This window comes from Sphaerodactylus townsendi, linkage group LG03 (assembly GCF_021028975.2).
Source record: "Sphaerodactylus townsendi isolate TG3544 linkage group LG03, MPM_Stown_v2.3, whole genome shotgun sequence".
Lineage (NCBI taxonomy): Eukaryota > Metazoa > Chordata > Lepidosauria > Squamata > Sphaerodactylidae > Sphaerodactylus > Sphaerodactylus townsendi.
In genome coordinates, this window is record NC_059427.1 from 107257282 (window position 1) to 107263281 (window position 6000).

Genomic DNA, 6000 nt, shown 5'->3' on the forward strand with positions numbered 1-6000 from the left:
GGTCCCTTCCCCAAAGCAGAATTGATATGTTATATTTCCCTTAAACCAGGTTTTTCAAAAAATGCCAAATCTTGATCTTTTTGAAAAAACCCAGGTTGAAACCACTACCGAGGGAATGGCACAGACACCCAACCACTTTATTTTTCCTGCCCCGCCACCCATTCTTCTGCCTTACGTCATGTCAGTTTAGTTTCTGCTGAGCTGCTGATCGACGTGATAGTGCGCCATTTCAGAAACATCCCCAAAACACATTTTCTTCCCTTGGCAGTGACTGTGAGCACCATTTCACCCAAATGTGTACAGCAAAAGATTCACAACAAATGGGGCTGTTGTGAGCAATGGCCCCATTTTCTTTTCTTTTTATTTTTTTGGGGTGCTCAGAGCACACAGCTTTGGATGTGGATGGAACATATCCCTTTGATTCCTTTCTGAACAGGTTGTATTATTTTTTATATTGCAGTATTAAGTGGGCTGTTGCATGCTTCATGTTTACATGTTTCATGGTTTCAAAGTCTAAACTTTTTTTCCATGCTGTAGAAATGGGAGGGGAAAGTCCTGTTGTGCTCCCAGGGTTGCTGTAGATTTTTCATCAATTGGAAGCATCCCCTTAGCAGAGGGTGGGAGTGGGTGGAAGGGGGACTGTAGTGATGGAACAGCCAATCAGAATGCAGGAAAAACAGGATGTTTGTGCCTGCACTTTTCTTTGTTAAAAAAAAAAAGCAGGTTTGTGCGAAGGGGCAGAAAGAAAACAGATTGTTTCCATCATGGAAAACAGCCCCCCATGCAAAAAAAATGGAATAAAATAGACCCAGATTCAAAAATAACGGATATAAACCATTGTTCTTTTCACTGGTCTTCTGTGCATCCCACATGTGAAGGCTAGCTATTGAGGTTTTTCTAGCTTAAAACCTCTAGGCGGCACAGCATGTCAGATCTATACTGGCATTCCTGTCAAAGCTGTCATGTGCATGGGTGTGGCTGCCCCTGTACTGCTATTGGAGTCAGCAGCTTTTTTCATTATCTGTAATTTGATCTTTGTTTCCTCTTCTTTAAATTTAGTTTGGGATTTTGCTCCTCCCCTGTTGTGCAAAGAGTAACCTTTTGGGGCTTGCAGCATTTGCAGTATCCCAGAAGTTTGTTTTAAAAGTGCATGTTGCAATGCAAAACTAACCCAGACCAATGAACATGAACTTTGTCTCCTGTGTTTGGGAGAGCACCACAACATTTTAGCCTGTTAAACTTTCCAAATGTTTACTCCTGAAGTGAGGAATGATTGGCACTAAAGTTAAAAGAAGTTTTGTGGGAGCATGTCCCCATTAGCGGTACGTCACTGCTTCACAGATCTTTTATATGTAGTGGTGATATTGACCAGTTAGGAATGCAGTTGTTAGCCAATATAAATGAAATCTCTGGTACAAGTGAAAGAATGTAGGACTTGGGTTTGGGGATGCTGTCCTTCAAGATGATATAGAGGTTGCAGCCAGGGTAAAACATTGTGCCCAGGTGTCTGCACTGGTTAACAATATGTTTCCCAACCCAGTTCAGGGGTTTGGTACAAAGTTCTACAGGGTGCTGTGGGGGGGGAAATCATGCCCGCCCGGCCGCCTGCCCCCTGTGGCGACCCCCCCCACACACACACACTTACTTTAGGAAAACGAGCAGGCTGGAGAACAGGCAGGCCTGTTCTCCAGCCAGCTCGGTTTCCTAAAGTAAGGGGGGCCTGCGGTGGGGGGGGCACGGGGGCATGGGGGGAAGGAGGAGAGGCCAGAGGGAATTTTGCACCCCCACATGACCCAAATCTGTGCATCCGGTGCGTGGCGCGCCCCCCCCCTTCCCTCTGGTAGCTTTGCTGCTGAAAGCTAAAGTAAGATGCTGTAAGGCTTTATGTGATGCTATGTTAAATCACACTAAATTTGATTTCAGTGCCCTGTCTAGAAATTGAGACTTCTTCATCCAAAGATGGACAAACAGTTTAAAAATGTTAGAAGAATAAAAGGCATTTCACTGCTGGTATAAACATTTTGATAGCCCCATTTTCATGTTCAGAGCTTCTTCCTTGCTGCTTGGAAAGGAAGGGTGAGGTTCATGTGTATTCTGTCCTGCAACCAGAATCTCCTTTTGTTATTCCAGGAAAAAGACAGAAAACCAGAGACTGAAAGCATAAGGTGAAAGTAGTGCAGATTCAACTCTGACCTGACAAGCCCTGGAAAGCCCAGTCTTGTCAGATCTTGGAAGCTAAACAGGATCAGCTCTGGTCAGTACCAGGGTTGTGGGGGGGTCGCCGTGGGGGGCGGGCATGATATTCCCGCCACAGCATTCCCCCATGGTGTCCCCCACACTTACTTTAGGAAACCAAGCAGGCTGGAGAAAAGGTCTTCCTGTTCTGGTGGGAACTACATTTCCCAGGATACCCTGGGAAATGTAGTTCCCACCAGAACAGGCCTCCAGCCTGCTCGGTTTCCTAAAGTAAGTGGGTGGGGGGGTGCTGGGGTGCCAGGGTGCATGGGGGCGCTGGGGGGCTCCACGGGGGCGTGAAAAAGCCAGAGTGCGCACTGGCCCAGCCACGCCTCTAATTTTATAACTTGTAAAACTCAATGACAATATTTCTTAGGCCTTTGTAAAAGTAGAAAATTACAACGCTGGCATGCTACAAGATGTCATTATTCCAAATAGAGCAAAATGTATCCAAAGAAAGAGGCTGTGTATCATGCCAATGGAAAAGACTGCAAGTTGTGAAAATGCTTTGGACCAAGCAAGGGGTGTTTGAAGTAAGAGAAAGCCAAATGAACAATTCATTTTGTGTGTACTTTCAAACCCATGTGGCTTATAAAGCACTAACTCATTGACAGAAATGTTGACAGTTTCTGGTGATATAGAAAAAACTGCCTCCTGGGCAATCTAATTACCATAAATATAGATAGAACTTCAAATATATAACCCTGGAATGAAATGATACAAATCTGAACATGTCACACTGTCCAAGAGTGACAGGTTTGAATAAATGTTATTTATTTTGCTTTTCTTTCTCTGTTTCTCAAAAGTCCTTATAAAAGGTCAAGGTCCACCTGGCACCCTCCCTATGCTGGGAACATTTTTTCCCCATTCTGCTACCAAAGCAATGTTTTGTTCAATCCCTGGATTCACCTTCGTGGACCACAAGCATTACTGAGCTGTAATCATTCTTACATTTCATCTTCAGTTTATTAATGCTTGGATTGTTAATTTTTTCCCAAGGGAAATATGGTAGGCTGGGAAATACCAAAACTGTTACCAATGAAGCTAGATCATCTGTATCAGTAGTAACTCAAGCTGTACCTGACAAAAGCTCATGCACTGCCAATAATGTTGTTAGTCTTTAAGATACTACTGCACCTTTGTTAGTCCTTACTGTTACAATTAAGTGATGGTAAATGCAACACAGACTTACCAGCTACTGAAGGTTGCCGCGCAGGTGAGACTGGAAGGGCAAAGGGCTCAGAGCCACCCAGATGTTTCTCTCTGGGCAAGCCGTTGTGGACCAGCTGCTCAGGTGGAGCTGGGAGGTGGGCCAGGGTGGCTTTAAAATGGCTGGATGGCACACCTCCCAGTCTCTTCTTTGGTATTGCTACGGATGTTGACTTCCGCCCTCAGTTTTTACTTCCAGTGGCTTTGGAGATCATTGGAAGACTTCAGGAAGCTTTGGAGGGGTTGGGGCTTCGGCAGCCCTATCAGGAGCTCTGGTGGCTGTTTTGAATCAGCGGTGGTAGCACTGGTTCCTTTGGCTACCAGAGTCTCGGCTCCCACCTTGGCAGCAGCACAGGTGGTTTTTGACTTCCTGTGGCATTTTTTCTTCCCAGCTGAGGCCTCATCAGTGGGGAGCACAGCAGATGCCAGAGGATAGGGCCCAGCATCCACAGGCTTTAAACGTTTTGCAGGTTTTCTCAGAAAGTGCTGGGGGAGGAGTGGCGCAAGCAAGCCTGGGGACAGGATCTTTCAGAGCAAGCCCCAGAATTGCTGGGCTCTTCCTAAGAGGTGGGGACTTAGGAAAAGGCAGCATGCACCGGGTGGGAATGCTACCTATTTTACAAGGGGGTCACCATTACTGAGTCCCTTAATCCCTTTGGCAGCAAGTTGGGATATCTGCATCCAGCGAAGGTCTACATTGCTCCCTCCTAGCCGTCTCCAGGCTCCCCCTCTTCTCCCAGTCCATTCAGGGCTCATTCTGGTTTTTTTGTTGTTTCTGTTCTTCCTGAGTGCCCAACTGTACTAACATGTCTCCAAAAAAGCCTGCCAAGCCTAACAAAGGTCAGTCCTCTTGTCCTTCTGCAGCAGCGTAGGGGTCAAAGTGGCAGCCAGCTAGCTCCACTGCCAACTGCCCTGCCAACATCAGCACCCTCAAGCAACCTGCCAACTCCAGTGCCCCCAAACAGCCCACAAGGTCCAGTGCCCCCAAGCAGGCTCCCAACTTCAGTGCACTTAGGGCCTCTAGGGTGCACCCCTTCACTTGGAGAAGGTCTAAGCACCTAGGGAAACCCTGTCAAGGGGAGGGGATGGGCCATCACAGGCTGCACCCACCACCATTGTGGCTCATGGGTTACAAGGCCCTGCTGCTCCTCCCTCTATGCTCTCACCTGTACCTCATGGCCATTTTTTGCAGGGACTCTCAGCCACACTCCTTCAGTTTTCCAAGCTGATGGGGCATTTGGAGGCCCCTGTGGGACCTAGCCAGCTGATAGGCATTCTCACACTTGCCAAGTGGTGGCCTACCTTGCAGCATATGTCTCAGGCTCAGTCCTTGCTGCATATGGGGCTCACCTGAAGTGCCACCTGAGATGGAGATGGGTTCCCAGCAAGACCCCACCTACAAGGTAATGCTGCAGTCTCACCCCACAACCAACCTTGCCCAGCTGCCAGCCATGGAACCACAACCTGTGCAGCAGGGCGGTGTGCTGGCCTGCAAGTCCCATTCCTCCTTAGATGTCAGGACTCCTAATCTGTTCGAGAAAAAACACCTCCACTCAGTGGCTGTTTGGCCATAGGGATGGATCCTTTTGGGGGAGGTGGTGCCTGCATGACTACCTCCTATTGATATGGGACCCCCATAAGAGGTTTGGGGTAGATTAGGCCACTAATCCGCTGTCCTAGATGGAGGCAAGCAGATGGCCTACACCCAGTGGTGGGATTCAGCAGGTTAGCACCACTTTGGCAGAACCGGTTGTTGAAATGTTGCTTGTAAATAACCAGTTGTTAAATTATTTGAATCCTACCACTGCCTACCTCCCTAGCTGGCAAGGGGAGGTGAAACACAGGCCAGAGCCTGCATGACCTCCTAGGCACTTGACACCCAGCTGGGTCCTTCCAAGCAAGCATACTGGGGGTTGATGGTTATGGGTTGGCTTGGAGCCATTCCCTTGTGGCGCCTTTCCTCCTATTTCCTATTGTTGTTAATTAAACAAGCAGTGGTCAGAAATTTTTACCATCAAACATGTGGCTACATGTTATTCAGGTGTGCCCTCCTACCTGCCCACCTCAAGTGGCAACTAGTACCCCAGCCACTGTGATACAGACAAAACTTAACCATTTTAACCTATATGGATCCTGACTGTATGAATATTGTGTGTGAGAGTGTAGAAGGGAGAACTGATAAAGGTCATGGAGTACCACCAGAATTGCTTCTGTTTAATAATATAAATTCTAAGAGTCTTGGAACCTTATTTTTTCAATCCAATGTACAGAGCTCATTTCTATTTTGTGTCTGCTTGTGTTCTCTAATTTTGCTATGGTTCTTTGGGAATTAATTTGGGATTTGTCTGTCTTGTGTAAATTAGTCTGTATGTCTGGGTGTCTCAACTGTGACTTAAAATAAATAGAATTAATCAAATACAGTCCAGTAATAAAATTATGTACATTTAATACACACGACAGTATTTTATCTGACAACTGTGCATAAACATAGAACCTCATGACTGGCAGGGGATCTTTTAGTTATAGCAGAGGGGGGGCGGGGGGAAGGGATGATTC